The 15,385-nt window shown below is 42.8% G+C and overlaps 1 non-coding gene across 1 annotated transcript; it reads right to left on the bottom strand.

The window, feature by feature from the left end:
* Positions 1–13,589: 13,589 nt before the first annotated feature.
* On the bottom strand, positions 13,590–13,755 carry LOC137322382 (U1 spliceosomal RNA). The gene has a single exon (XR_010963097.1). It is a non-coding gene; the product is annotated as a U1 spliceosomal RNA (small nuclear RNA).
* Between the last annotated feature and the right edge of the window lie 1,630 nt (positions 13,756–15,385).

The raw sequence follows: 15,385 nt of genomic DNA, 5'->3' as shown, positions 1-15,385 counted from the left end.
CACCGAAAATCCTTGGGATGCGATCTTGGCGGTTACGTGCCAGAGTTTGCAGGGCCAACGAGAGGGCAGCTAATTTACCTGCAGCAGGCAGATGCAATTGCCCCTTTGATCGTATCTCCGACGCCCACCTGCCACATGCAGCTAAACAAGTACAGTGGCTGCCTGCCGTTGGAAGGGGGAATTGTCCAAGGCCCCAGGCCCCAGCGAATTCCCATTTGACCCCCTGTGCAAGGGTTCTGATCAAGATTACGGCCTTGGTCCAAACATGGAAAAAAGAGCTGAATTCCAGAGGTGAGGTGAGAGTGATTGCCCTTGACATCAAGGCAGCATTTGACTGAGTGTGGCACCAGGGAACCCGAGTAAAATTGAAGTCAATGGGAATCAGGGGGAAAACTCTCCAGTGGCTGGAGTCATATCTAGCACAAAGGAAGATGGTAGTGGTTGTTGGAGGCCAATCATCTCAGCCCCAGGATATTGCCTTAGGAGTTCCTCAGGACAGTGTCCTAGGCCCAACCATCTTCGGCTGCTTCATCAATGACCTTCCCTCCATCATAAGGTCAGAAATGGGGATGTTCGCTGATGATTGCACATTGTTCAGTTCCATTCGCAACCCCTCAGATAATGAAGCAGTCCAAGCCTGCATGCAGCAAGACCTGGACAACATCCAGGCTTGGGCCAACAAGTGGCAAGTAACATTCGTGGAAGACAATTGCCAGGCAATGACCATCTCCAACAAGAGAGTGTCTCAATACCTCCCCTTGACATTCAACAGCATTACCATCACCGAATCCCCCACCATCAACATCCTGGGGGTCACTATTGACCAGAAACTTAACTGAACCAACTACATAAATACTGTGGCTACAAGAGCAGGTCAGAGGCTGGGCATTCTGCTTCGAGTGACTCACCTCCTGACTCCCCAAAGCCTTTCCACCATCTACAAGGCACAAGTCAGGAGTTTAATGGAATACTCTCCACTTGCCTGGATGAGTGCAGCTCCAACAACACTCAAGAAGCTCGACACCATCCAGGACACAGCAGCCCGCTTGATTGGCACCCCATCCACCACCCTAAACATTCACTCCCTTCACCACCTGTGCACTGTGGCTGCAGTGTGTACAATCCACAGGATGCACTGCAGCAACTCGTCAAGGCTTCTTCGACAGCAGCTCCCAAATCCGTGACCCCTACCACCTAGAAGGACAAGGGCAGCAGGCACATGGGAACAACACCACCTGCACGTTCCCCTCCAAGTCACACACCATCCCGACTTGGAAATATATCGCCGTTCCTTCATCGTCGCTGGGTCAAAATCCTGGAACTCCCTTCCTAACAGCACTGTGGGGGAACCTTCACCACACGGACTGCAGCGGTTAAAGAAGGCGGCTCACCACCACCTTCTCAAGGGCAATTAGGGATGGGCAATAAATGTGGGCCTCGCCAGCGATGTCCACATCCCATGAACGAATAAAAAGATTTTTTTTTAAAAAGCTCCTTTCTTTGGTGGTTCAGGCCACTTCCCTGGTGGGACCCACTTCCAGCCATCTGGAGGCCAGTACTCCTCATCTCACATGGTATGCTGATCAAGGCCCAAGTAAGCCAGATAATCGTGAACTCCCGAGATGTGGATTTCCCATCCCTGACTTTGCGCCCCAATCACCCCAATGACGCTTGACTTGTATGGGATGAGTGGAGGATCTGCCTCTAACTAGGTATGCCGGAAAATCCCTGAAATATGGAGATACAGCACGACCAGGTCCCTGAAGTTTTCTGATGGGTTCCGCCAGTCTTCTGTTGGAGTTATGGCGGAAAACTGGTGGAACTTGCTTTGGAACAAATTGGACAAAAGAATACATTATGGCCTTTTTTGTTTCATAGGGATGAAATCCAGCTCTGCTGCATGTATGTGTTCCTGATTTTGATGAGAATTAAACCAGATGAGATGCATTGGAACAAAGAAGATTTAAAAAAACAACAGCCAGTGGAAAATGTAAATATGTTGTCATGTCATTTAAATAACAATGATCAGTTTTGATGCAGGATAAAATGCCCTTAATTTCCATTGCTGGTATTTCATTTAATTATGTAGTAGCTTGCTTATTTATTGTCCATGAAGACTAAAAGAATAATGACCTCTCCCATTCGAAGGGTGCCATTGACTGTAAACTACATTGGACAGAAATATTTAATATCTGGGAAAATACTAGTATTTAATTGGACTGGTTGGGTGGATAGATGTCTTCAGAGCTGATGGCACGATGTGCCAAGACTATAAAGATTGTAGTATGTGACCTGGTTGGTACCGAGTTCTCCTACGGTTTCCGTAATCTTTATTGCATGTCAGTTAAGGTAAATTTCATAAATTCAGAATCTAACATCAAGTCATAATTATAGATGCAGGTTGATGGAGAGAAGTGTAACTAAAGCTAGATAAATTGCTGCTGGCATATTTTTTGTGTTTTATATTTTTCCTATCTGACGCTCCCAAATTAACCCTTTGCCTCAGCTCTAACTGATGAGAGGATGGAATTTCTCCTTTGGATGAGTCAGTACAGTAAGGGATCAGTTTTCCTTCTGTCACACAGATTGAAACCAGCTGAACTATCATGTTCTGGAAAGTCCAAACTCAAGTGTTAGTCAAGACTTTGATAAATGCTTTGCTGTTCAGGAGACTGATTTGCTGCAGTTACTAGGCAGCTTTATTAAATACAACACTGCAAAATGTTGGCAGTAATGAGTTACAAGAGACTATTTCATAAGTTATAAAATTCTGATTTACAGTAATACACTTTCTATTTTATACCAATTGCTTGCATTCATATAACAACATTAGAAAACTTGCTACATTATTTGTGACATCTTAATTTCACTGCATTTACCTATGAAATTTAGGAAATATAACAGTATTAACATTTATCTATAAAAAAAAATTCAAATGGAGAACATTTGTGCTGTGAGCTGTCCTCAAAATGACAAGCTCCAGCCACCAGGGTGGATGTCTCAGGGCTACTGCTTGGCAGAGTGACATTTGAGTGATGGAATGTGGAGGTACCTGGTGTTTCTGGTGGAGTGGGCCCCAGCTCCAGTTCTTCTTCTTCTACACCTTTAGAGACAAAAGATGTAGTGCCACCCTTATAGTTTATTTCCATTTGCGATCAAAGAGCCTTTGCCTAAGTACTGGCATGATGCTACAGGTGAATAGCAACTGTTTCTAAGCTTATAATGTGAAGGAATATGAATTGTTGCATAAACCCTGAACTGCGACCGTGCCCCCTGCTTCCTCATCTCTTGCCTCCTCATCCAACTTATAACCCTGAATTTGCAGTCCCAGCAAATCCAATTTACATAGGGGTAGAAGTGTTGCCAGGCCCTCTCTGGCCTTCCTCCTCTCCATTTTGTTTACTGCATTTGTCTCCTACAGAGTCATTAACATGAGGGTAGAAATTCAGGACACCCAGTTGCACCACTGGAAGTGTGATGATAGGTGACTTCTGCCTGTCCACGCCCTACCCCCATCTCAAATCCTGAAGACAGAGTTATTTGAATAATAGGAGCAGGTGCCCATGTCAGTAATGGCACAACTAGGGCATCTGCCCTAAGGGGCCAGTGGGAATTCAGAGCATCGCGTTGTTGCTCCATCAGGGAAGCATGGGCTGGTTTAGCCTAAGTGCTGAAGTTGAAAATTGTGGTCTAGGCCTAAGTTCTTTGCTGGTCTGTCACTATCCTAACAGAAATCCATTTCTCTTGGAGCTACTACCGTTTGGATTTGGCATTATCGGTCCACTTGTATTGCAAGTGCGGCTGCTTCGTACTTATTGTTGACCATAGACTGTGTGGAACTGGCAGGATTGTCAGGAGATCATGGTATCCCACCAATCACACCTCCAAAAGCAATGTTACAATGGAAGGAGTGCATGGAAGAGACACCCAACCCCCTACCCATCCCCCCACTAACCACACCCCCATCTTTGTCAGAATTTCTGAATTAGGCCAGTAAGGAGTGGGAACCCAGTGGAAAAGTATGCCAACCCAAAGTCCTCCCCTCCCACCCAGGTGAAAACAGTGTGGAATTTCTAGGCTATGTATTCCTTAGTTGCCATTTGTATCACGTCTTCATAAATGCCCAGGTGCTCTGTGTTGCTATTGCTGTGACAGAATCATGCAGGATGCAGGTGCTGGGCAGAGAAGAAGGGAGGGGTTTTATGATTTGCAGTTTCTAATGAAGGAGATGTTGCTGGAAAATTGATTGTGGGTACAGTTTATTATTTGGATGTTAAAGTGCATGTGTACCTTACCACTCCTGGTGAGTACACCATGAAAGTGATGAGGTTTTTGTGGCACTGTACCCAGGACCTCTGTTGCTTGCATTGACTACATCTGCCATCTCCTGCAAACCTTACTGAACCTTTTCCTTCCTGACTCTCCTGCCATCTCGAGGGAAGAGAATATCTTTCCTCTTTTGCATCTGCTGCAATAGTATTTCTGTAGATTTGTTCATTGCTGCAAAGAAAAGATCACCTTCAGCTGCTTCAATTGAATAAAGATATCAAGATTTTAATATGTTGCAGGCATTGAAAGGCTTGCAGCAGCATTTTAAGTTTGCATCCCTCTTTCAGCATTGACAAAATCTGGACAGAAGCCCGGCCCTGCACATAAATCCATTATGCAAATGGCTTGAACCCAGGAACATGGACGGATTCAGGCACTTGAGAGTCCAGCAGATGTGCAATGCACACCATCTGATGCGGGGAGGAGAGAAAAATCGGGGCAGCATGTCATCAGGATTCCTGTTACTGGAAACTATCCATGACAAGGAAAATCTGCAAGTTTCTATTTTAATACTGCACGGTTCAGGCTACTGTGATGTTTAAATTTCCTGCTGCTGTAAGCAGAGAAGATTTACTGCAACGCATCCCCTAGGTGGATTTGTTTACTGATCAAATATAAGACTTCTGTAATTTGGATTGATATTGTAACTGGCACTTCACGTGTCGCTTGATATATTAGCTTTTACATGAATGATAGATAATAGACAATGAAAGAGTTTGGCAGTGCTTAATGGTATATACTTCAATGCAAGGAGTCCAGTGAATAAGGCAGATGAGCTGAGGGCACAGATAGACACGTGGAAGTATGCTATCTTAGCTATTACTGAAACATGGCTTAAAGAGGGGCAGGAATGGCAGCTCAACATTCCTAGTTACAGGGTTTTCAGACGAGATCGAGAGGGGGGGTAAAAAAGGATGGGGGTGGCAATATTGGTTAAAGAAACAACTACAGCCGTGAGGAGAGGTGATATTTTAGAAGGATCATCAAATGAGGCCATATGAGTTGAACTGAAGAACAAAAAAGGGGCAGTCACACTGCTAGGACTGTACTATAGACCCCCAAACAGTCAGAGGGAGATAGAAGAGCAAACATGTAGGCAAATTTCTGAGAAGTGCAAAAACAATAGGGCAGTAATAGTAGGGGATTTCAACTACCCTAATATTAACTAGGAAAAATCAGTGAAAAAGGTATAGAAGGTGCAAAATTCTTAAAATGTATTCAGGATAACTTTTTTAGCCAATACGTAGCAAGCCCAACAAGAGGGGGGGCAGTTCTGGACTTAGTTTTAGGGAATGAAGCTGGGCAGGTGGAAAGAGTATCAGTAGGAGAGCATTTTGGTGGTAGTGATCATAATTCAGTTAGATTTAGAGTAGTAATGGAAAAGGTCAAAGATAGAATAGGACTAAAAGTTTTCAATTGGGGATAGGCCAATTTTACTAAGCTGGGAAGTGATTTAGCAAAAGTGGACTGGAAACAGCTACTTGAAAGTAAATCAGTGTCAGAGCGTGGGAGGCATTCAAGGAGGAAAAAGTGAGGGGTCAGAGCAAATATGTTCCCACAAAGAAAAAGGGTGGGACTCCCAAATCTAGAGCCCCCTGGATGTCAGGGAGCATACAGGGTAAGATAAGGCAAAAAAGTGAAGCTTATGTCAGATACCGAGAGCTCAATACTGCAGAAAGCCTGGAGGAGTATAGAAAGTGCAGGGGTGAAATTAAAAAGGAAATTAGGAAAGCAAAAAGAGGGTATGAAAAAATATTGGCAAATAAAATCAAGGAAAACCAAAAGATGTTTTATGAATACATAAAGAGCAAGAAGGTAACTAAGGAAAGAGTAGGGCCTATTAGAGTCCAAAAAGGTAACCTATGTGTGGAGGCGGAAGATGTGGGTATGGTTCTTAATGAATACTTTGCGTCTGTCCTCACAAAAGAGGGGGATGATGCAGACATTGTAGTTAAGGAGGAGGAGTGTGAAATATTGGATGGGATGAACATAGTGAGAGAGGAAGGATTAAGGGGTTTAGCATCTTTGAAAGTAGATAAATCACCAGGCCCAGATGAAATGAATCCCAGGCTGTTTAGAGAAGCAAGGGAGGAAATAACGGAGGCTCTGACCATCATTTTCCAATGCACTCTGGCTATAGGCATGGTGCTGGAGGACTGGAGGACTGCTAATATTGTACCATTGTTCAAAAAGGGAAAAGGGATAGATCGAGTAATTACAGGCCAGTCAGCCTAACTTCGATGATGGACAAATTATTGGAAACAATTCTGAGAGACAGTATAAATCGTCATTTAGAAAGGCACGGATTAATCAAAGACAGTCAGCATGGATTTGCTAAGGGAAGGTCATGTCTGACTAACGTGATTGAATTTTTTGAAGAGGTAACAAGGAGAGTCAATGAGGGTCGTGCATTTGATGTTGTCTACATGGATTTTAGCAAGGCGTTTGACAAGGTCCCACATGGCAGACTGGTTAGAAAAGTAAAAGCCCATGGTATCCAAGGGAAAGTGACAAGTTGGATCTAAAATTGGTTCAGAGGCAGGAAGCAAAGGGTAATAGTCGACGGGTATTTTTGTGACTGGAAGGCTGTTTCGAGTGGGGTTCCACAGGGCTCAGGTCCTTGCTTTTTGTAATATATATAAATGATTTAGACTTAAATGTAGAGGGCATGATTAAGAAGTTTGCAGATGATGCAAAAATTGTCCGTGTAGTTGATAGTGAGGAAGAAAGCTGTAGACTGCAGAAAGATATCAATGGACTGGTCAGGTGGGCAGAAAGGTGGCAAATGGAATTCAATCCAGAGAAGTGTGAGGTAATGCATGTGGGAAGGACAAACAAGGCAAGGGAATATACAATAAATGGGAAGATATTGAGAGGTGTAGAGGAACAGAGGAACCTTGGAATGCATTTCCACAGATCGCTGAAGGTAGAAGGACAGATTGATAACCATAGAATCATAGAAAGGTTACAGCGCAGAAGGAGGCCATTTGGCCCATCGAATTTGCGCTGGCTCTATGGAAGAGCAATCCAGCTAGTCCCACTCCCCCACTGTTTCCCTGTAACCCAGCAATTTTTTTACTTTCAAGTACTTATCCAGTTCCCTCTTGAAGGCCAAGATTGAATCTGTCTCCACCACCCCCTCAGCCAGTGCATTCCAGATCCTAACCACTCGCTGTGTAAAAAAGTTTTTCCTCTTGTCACCTTTAGTTCTTTTGCCACTCACCTTAAATCTATGCCCTCTGGTTCTTGTTCTTTCCACCAATGGCAACAGTTTCTCTCTATCCACTCTGTCTGGACCTGTCATGATTTTGAATACCTCTATTAAATCTCCTTGCGACCTTCTCTGTTCCAAGGAGAACAACCCCAGGTGGTTAAGAAGGCATATGTGATACTCTCCATTTTTATCCGAGGTATAGAATATAAGAACAGGGAGGTTATGCTTGAATTGTATAAAACACTAGTTAGGCCACAGTTTGAGTACTGTGTACAATTCTGGTCTCCACATTACAAGAAAGATGTGATTGCAAAAGAGAGGGTGCAGAGGAGATTTACGAGGATGTTGCCAGGACTGGAGAATTTTAGGTATGAGGACAGATTGGATAGGCTGGGGTTGGTTTCTTTGGAACTGAGGAGGCTGAGGGGAGATTTAATTGAGGTGTATAAAATTATGAGGCTAGATGGAGTGGATAGGAAGGACCTATTTCCCTTAGCAGAGAGGTCAATAACCGGGGGCATAGATTTAAAGTAACTGGTAGAAGGATTAGAGGGGAGCTGATGAAATTTTTTTTTCACCCGGAGGGTGGTGGGGGTCTGGAACTCACTGCCTGAAAGGGTGGTAGAGGCAGAAACCCTCATTGCATTTAAAAGGTGCTTGGATGCGCACTTGAAGTGCTGTAACCTACAAGGCTACAGACAAAGAGCTGGGAAGTGGGATTAGACTGGATAGCTCTTTTTTGGCTGAATGAAATCCTTTCTGTGCCGTAAATTTCTATGACTCTATGATTCTATGAAAGAGTTTGGAGAACAAAGAGTGATCGGGAGGCACCGGTGGACAGCTGACCGAAATCAATAGCACAATATGCAACAGCAGTAAGGAAGGTCAACCAGATCTTGAGATGTATAACCAGAGGGATGAAGTACAAATCCCAGGAGGTAATCATGATTCTATATAAGGCACTAGTATGGCTATATCTAGACTACTGCGTACAATTCTGGTTGTTGTACTATAACAAGCTGTTCTAGACAGTGGAGGCAGTGATAGAACGAGCTGCCAGAACTGATCCCTAGCTTAAGGCACCTAAGCTGTGGGGAGAGATTGAAGAGTCTCGGATTGTTTACTATAGAAAAAAGAGAAGCCTCAGGAGAGAGTATTCAAGATTCCTAAGGGAAGAGATAAATTGAACCCCTCTAATATGTTTGAGATTGCTACAGACTGTAGAACCAGGAGCTATGAGGGTCAAGTTTACCCTTTATACAGAGGGCAGTGAACGTGTGAAACAGATTGCAAAATGAAGTATTGTAGTGAGATAATGTGGAAAATACTGTGTTCAGTTTTGGTCCCCTCACATGGTGTGTGATATTGAGACCTTGCAAAGGGTTTAGAGGAGGACTACAAGATTGATTCCCAGCATAAAACACCTTAGCTTACCCAGAGAGGCCTAAAAATCTGGGTCAATGTATTTTAGAGAAAGTCAGACTCAGGGACGGTTTGAGTGAGGTCTACAAAATAATGAAGGAACTAGACTGTGTCTATGGTGACAAATTATTTTGATTAGTTGGGCAGGACCAGAGAACAGGCTTATAAGTTATGAAATGGTAGAACTCGGTTAGATGTTGGACCGTTTTTTTTCCCAGAGAATAGTGGACCTATGGAACAAGCTGCCGGCTTGTGCAATGAGTGCTGATTAGCTATATATCTTCAACAAGGAGCTGGACTGCCTCCTGGCTGGGTAGAGATCATGTGATACAAAAGGTAGATGCAAAGTAATATAAGTCATAGTCAATGTAATCTCCTACACTAGTTTTGATCACCCTGGGGGAACCAGAGAGGAATTTTCCAGATTTTTTTTCCCTAAACAGCTTTGGGTTTTTAATCTTTTTTTTTACTTCCCCTAGACGATTACATGGACTTGGGTGGGTGGGGAATGTCTTAATTGTGAAGCATAAGGCATCATGACAGTATGGGACAGGTTAGGTGGACAGCTGGTCTTTTCCTGTTCGGCATTTTCGTATGTCCATATGTTCGTAAAATTTTAAGGGAGAATTGACTAAATACTTGAGGGAGTAGATGATTGAGTGACATGAGTTTATGGGACTGGTCAGATGGACTGCAGTCTTTTTCAGTCTTGTAATGTCCTATATTCCTATAACACCAGGAAATGGGAAGTTTTAATAGATTCATGTAGAGAAACCTAGTCAGCAGATAATTACCTTTGAATTGTGTATGTGTACATGGGGGTAGGGGTAAGGGGGAGTTCCCAAATATGGTTTGAGTGTGGGGGAGACTCTGAGGGAGAAATTGGGTGAAGTGAGTGTGGCGGGGACAAATTTTAGGTGGCAGTATTCTGTGCCCGACTATTAATAAACATATGCATTAGGGTTAGGGTTAGGGTTAGGCTTGATTTATAGGCTTGATCTCTGCCTTCCTTCCCCTTCCTTCTGTTTCTTTGGGCACCTCATAACATTCTTGACAGGCTTATGTAAGGGCTTCTGCAGCTTGATAGCCAATTCTGAAAGATCATACCCAAAACCATAACCTTTCAGATGCTCATCGGCCTACTATACATAGAATCATAGAAGCATAGAAAGATTACAGCATGGAAAGAGGCCATTCGGCCCACCGAGTCCGTGCCGGCTCTATGCAAAAGCAATCCAGCTAGTCCCACTCCCCCGCCCTATCTCTGTAGCTCTGCAAATGTTTTTTTCCCATTTTCCATTTTCCCTGTTTTTTGGTTCAATTTTGGATTTTCACTTTTGTGCTACATCATAACCAATAATAACTAAATTAATGCCTTAAGAAATCCCAAATATGCACTCCCAGCGCGGAGCTTTGCCAACCAGGACTCATTATTGTGAAATCAGGGCACGCTCCCCAAGATCTTCTGTCCAGCTCCAGTTTCTTTATATCTATCTATCTCAACCTTGAATATACTCAACAACTCAGCATCCATAGCCCTCTGGGGTAGAGAATTCCAAAGATTCACAAACCTCTGAGTGAAGAAATTCCTCCTCATCTCAATCTTAAATGGCCAACCCCTTATCCTGCAACTATGCCCCCTAGTTCTAGACTCTTGAGCCAGGGGAAACAACCTCTCAACTTCTACCTTGTCAAGCCCCTTCAGAATCTTATATGTTTCAATGAGATCACCTCTCATCCTTCTAAACTCCAGAGAATATAGGCCCATTCTACTCAACCTCTCCTTACAGGACAACCCTCTCATCCCAGGAATTGATCTAATGAAGCTTCGTTGCACTGCCTCTAAAACTGTATGCAGTACTCCAGATGACGTCTCACTAAAGCCAACATGCCATTTGCCTTCCTAATTGCTTGCTGGACCAGCATGTTAACTTTTTGTGTTTCTTGTATGAGGACACCCAAGTCTCTCTGGACACCAACATGTACCAGTTTATCACCATTTTAAAAATATTCTGTTTTTCTATTCTTTCTACCAAGATGAATAACTTTGAATCAGACATCAGAGCAGGGTGGAAAGGTACGTTGATTTTGTGTGTTAACTTCCTTCTATGGTTTTTGATGTACTTTATTTTGTTTCTTTTTGCCTGATTCGGCCCTTGCCTGGTTTGACCAGGCGTGAATCAAAAGCGGTGGGCAGGCCGCCCAGATAAGTTAAAAATCATTATAATCACGTAATATGTCACAAGTAAAGTGCCTGAAATACCTCGGTACATTTGGCTCTTTAACTGTCATCCCGCCGGCTTTAATGAACCCGAACGGGATTTCCGCGATTTTCGGAGCCCCCCCCCCCGCCCCCAGTGCTCCTGCAATTTCCCCGTAAAATTGAGCACAATGGCTTCGGTCTTCTCAATATTTAGTTGGAGGAAATTTCTGCTCATCCAGTACTGGATGTCAGTCAAGCAGAGTGACAAATCAGAGACAGTGGAGGGGTCATGAGAGGTGGTGGTGAGGTAAAGCTGGGTATTGTCAGCGTACATGTGGAACCTAACAATTTTTCGGATGATGTTGCAGGGGTCATAGTCAATAAGATGTTGAACTACTTAGCTAAAAGAAACTGTATATATGTAAGAGGAAGTTGTGCCCAGACGTTCTGGTGCTCTGGTCTGACTGCACCCTGAATATTGAATTCTGTCCTGGTCACCAAGAAACAAGGGGGACATTCAAGTGCTGGAATCAGTGCAGGTAGGAGCCATAAGGCAGGTCCCCAGTGTCAAGGGTCTAAATTATAAGGAAAGATTGGAGGAGCTTTTTAGCCTGGAAAGGAGGCAACAGAGAAGTGATCTTAAAGAGTTATACAAGATCGGTAAGGGTACAGAAAAACAAATTAAACTTTAAATTAAACTGTGGGAGTAGAACAAGAAGTCACAGGTTCAAACTAGTAAAAATTAATTTCAGACTGAAATCAGTTCAATTCTTTATGCAAATAGTGATGACCAGATTGACTAGACTTCCAGTTAGAGTAATGAAGTCAAAAACCCTGGAGTCATTTAAGACATAATTGGAGGCTACAATAGAGGAACGTTAGGATTTTTTCTGGAAGCATGAATTAAAATCAGCCAAATGGCCTTCCTCATCCATAATTATCATGTGATCTTGTGACCCTGACCTGGAACACTTCTGTGAGTCTCACTTCTGCTGCTCCACTGTACTGAATGCCAGTAACATGCAACAAACATTAAATACTTTTGAAGGTAAAATTAGTGACATTCCTGAAAATTGGAATCTAAAATATCTGTAAAGCCTGATCATCTACCTTTGAGCAACTCTGAAAGCTATTTTTTTGTTGCTGGGTTATCATTTTGAGTGACACCACCTGAAAATCTCAGGAAATTCTGACTGTCCCAATGGTTTTGAGTGGGAAAAATACTAATTAAATGTTTTTCCAATGCCAGCTTCTTCTTTCACCATATTGACTATTTTATGGACATTTACACTGGAATTTATTTTCCTAAGGCTGCAGCAATATGGTAACCTTGAAGGTTTTAGAAGTCCGTACAGTGTAGCAGTCGTAATCCGTCATGCCATTCTTCACATTAATAATGTAGTGACATTTGCATTAATTATGCATGGCCATGAGAAGAATGAAAGAGATCTTTTATTTGTGCCACTAGCGCTGCAAAGCTTTGAACATTGATGTCCCAGTCCGGTAAACAGTTAGCCTTTTATCTGAGCAGTTTACCGAACTTTTCAACAATTCAATTAAGGCTTAATGCAATTATAATGTGCAGATTACTAACGGTGACACAACATGTGAAGGTTCCACTGCAAACTGAAAAAGGTTGCGTGGAAATCATTTCTGCTTCTTTTTAATATTTTGGAGAAAAAAGTTATTAAATGCTCATTTAAGATGGCTATCTCAGGGATTTGTTCCAGTCACTGTTTAATGGCACTGGGATCTGAGAACATATGTACATCTAAAATATGACAGAAATAAATTTAATTTTCCCACTCATTAATGGTAGATGTAAAGAGCTCATGTCATACCTCTGTGGGTGGGAGAAATCAAGTAAATCCTTATCACTGCAATGTATTGAGGAGCAACAATGAAGAAAGAAATACCTTAATCGCTGTGTGTAGCAACATCCCAAATGCACTCAAAAAGACCATTGTTATGTCTTTGCTACACAAAATGAGCAGAGCAAGTCCTCTCCTTATATTGTAATGTTTTTTGAAAAGCAGTTTGGGCAATTTTAGAACATTTCTTTGTGCGTGGCAGGTTTGGGAATGCCAACATATGCCCTCGCTGTCTCTAGTGGTTCTGCCCTGATAATGCTGAACATCTGCTTTCATATTCTGCTGTCCACCATGTACCAAAGACAGCATCAAGACACCAGGTCCCTGATTGCGTAGAACTTCCCAATGGTATCCATTGGAAGTGGTCTCGTTTGTTTTGAGTGGGTGCATGCGAGGAGATGGAGATGAAATGAAAAGTCACAGCGGACAAGCGGGGGCAGGAGGAGCAGCGCATCGAAGCGCATGTGGCGTTCAGGGGAAGTAGCAAGAAAGAGCAAAGTAGGGTGCAAGCAAAAGAAAGTATTCACTCTGTACTGATTGTGCCATAAAGAGGGGGGAAGCATGAAGGCAATCCCCCACTACCACAAATTATGCAGTTGATTATCCCACATCACAGGAGACATCACAGGCTTCAGCACACCCCAAGTGCAATGAGCTAGCCTCAACCTGGGAAAATCACCTTCTGGTTCATGGTCACTCCCCTGCCAGGTTTTTGGCATCTGGGGCTGTTTATATTGACACAGCTTATGTCAAAATTACTTTGTTAAAAAGGACAGAAGGTTTATAAAGTACACAAAAGTGTAAAATAAAAGATTGAGTTATGTTTTTCCCTTTATTACCTGAAATTGTAATGGGCAACTGATTCCCATCCTGGTTATACCTTATTGCAATAGGTCCCATGCATTGAAGGTTAATAGTTTGGTGTTGCCTAGTTACATGATAAATATATATCCTACCTGTTGTGTTATCTGTACTCTGTAATGTTTCACCGTTAAAATCACTTACGGCTGTTAGTGGAACATCAGAACACAATCATCTGTGTTTATGAAATTACTTTGTTTTAATAATACTGGAATTTTCATAGGCTTAGCTACATTTATCTGTGTGTTTCAGCCTGTGCAAAGTGCAATGATAATACAAGTCATGAGAGTGAAGAGTATGTTAGTGAGACCGACTGATCTGTGCCAATTACTGAAGAAGGATGGAAATCAGTAAATCATGCATGAATTTCAGTTAAATGTCCTCAGTGGGCATGGCTCCCCAGCAGAAATGCATAGCTGGAAAATTACCCCTTTAGGCGCTACTTTTGGTGAAGCCTGAGTCTTGTGGTTAAACTGATGTGTTGCCCATTACTGTGGAAGCATTATACATAAGTATTGCACGTTCCACAGCTGGATTACTGAACATTTTGGTTGTTGCAGCAGCTAAGTAGTTAGCTACTGGAGAAGTGCGAAAGAAGCATTATTACAGATCAGTCATGATTGGTTAGTTTTCTGTTGTTCACAATAATGAAATCTGGTTTAATGAAATCATGTGCAGGAAAATTGGACTCAGGTGCCATCTGAGATTGGCCGGCTAAGACTCTGGCCGAGTGCAGCTCGTATGTCCGGGGTTGTGGGGAGGAGGCAATTGGCTGTAACCTATAGTTTAATGTGGAGCCAGGAGGAACACTCCTCCTCCTGGCTCCACATTTAGGTAAGTATAAAAATATTTACTTACCTTTTTGATGGCAGCCTCCAGTGATCCCTTTAAGGGCCACTGGTTTGGCTGCTATCCCCCCAAGAAAACTGACTGCAGCATGCACAGCACATGCTGCTCTCAGTTGTGACCCAGTTTGGCAAAAGGGGTTTGAAGCAGGCGCAAGACTCCCAATTTGCATAGGCAATGGGCCTAGTACTTGTTTCAGGCTGGTGGCCTGGAAATCTACAGGATACCCTATCTAATATGGTGTGCGACACATTTCTGGTGCAGATTGAATGCACATAGGCCACACGCCACATTCTCACCTGAGAAACGGCTGCTGTGCGATCAAATTTCTAGAGCCCTTAGTTGATTTTTTGAAGTTTGTTGGACATGAAAAACCAAGAGAAATGTTTGTGGAAAATTGTTTTTTTTAATCTTTGAGGAATGAACCTTTTTATCTTCCATCCAACCACAGCATCAGTCCAGATGTGAGCATTAACTCAATTAACACAAGTAACTTCCCAGAAATGCTAGGGAATCAAGGGACTAGGGAGAAGAGGAATTAAAGGAAATTAGTATTAGTAAAAAAATAGTTCTGGAGAAATTAATGGGACTGAAAGCCAATAAATCCCCAGGGCCTGATAATCTGCATCCCAGAGTACT

This window comes from Heptranchias perlo, chromosome 5 (genome assembly GCF_035084215.1).
Source record: "Heptranchias perlo isolate sHepPer1 chromosome 5, sHepPer1.hap1, whole genome shotgun sequence".
Classification (NCBI taxonomy): Eukaryota; Metazoa; Chordata; class Chondrichthyes; order Hexanchiformes; family Hexanchidae; genus Heptranchias; species Heptranchias perlo.
Note: the sequence above shows the minus strand (reverse complement) of the source record. Positions and strands in the feature narration are given on the sequence as shown.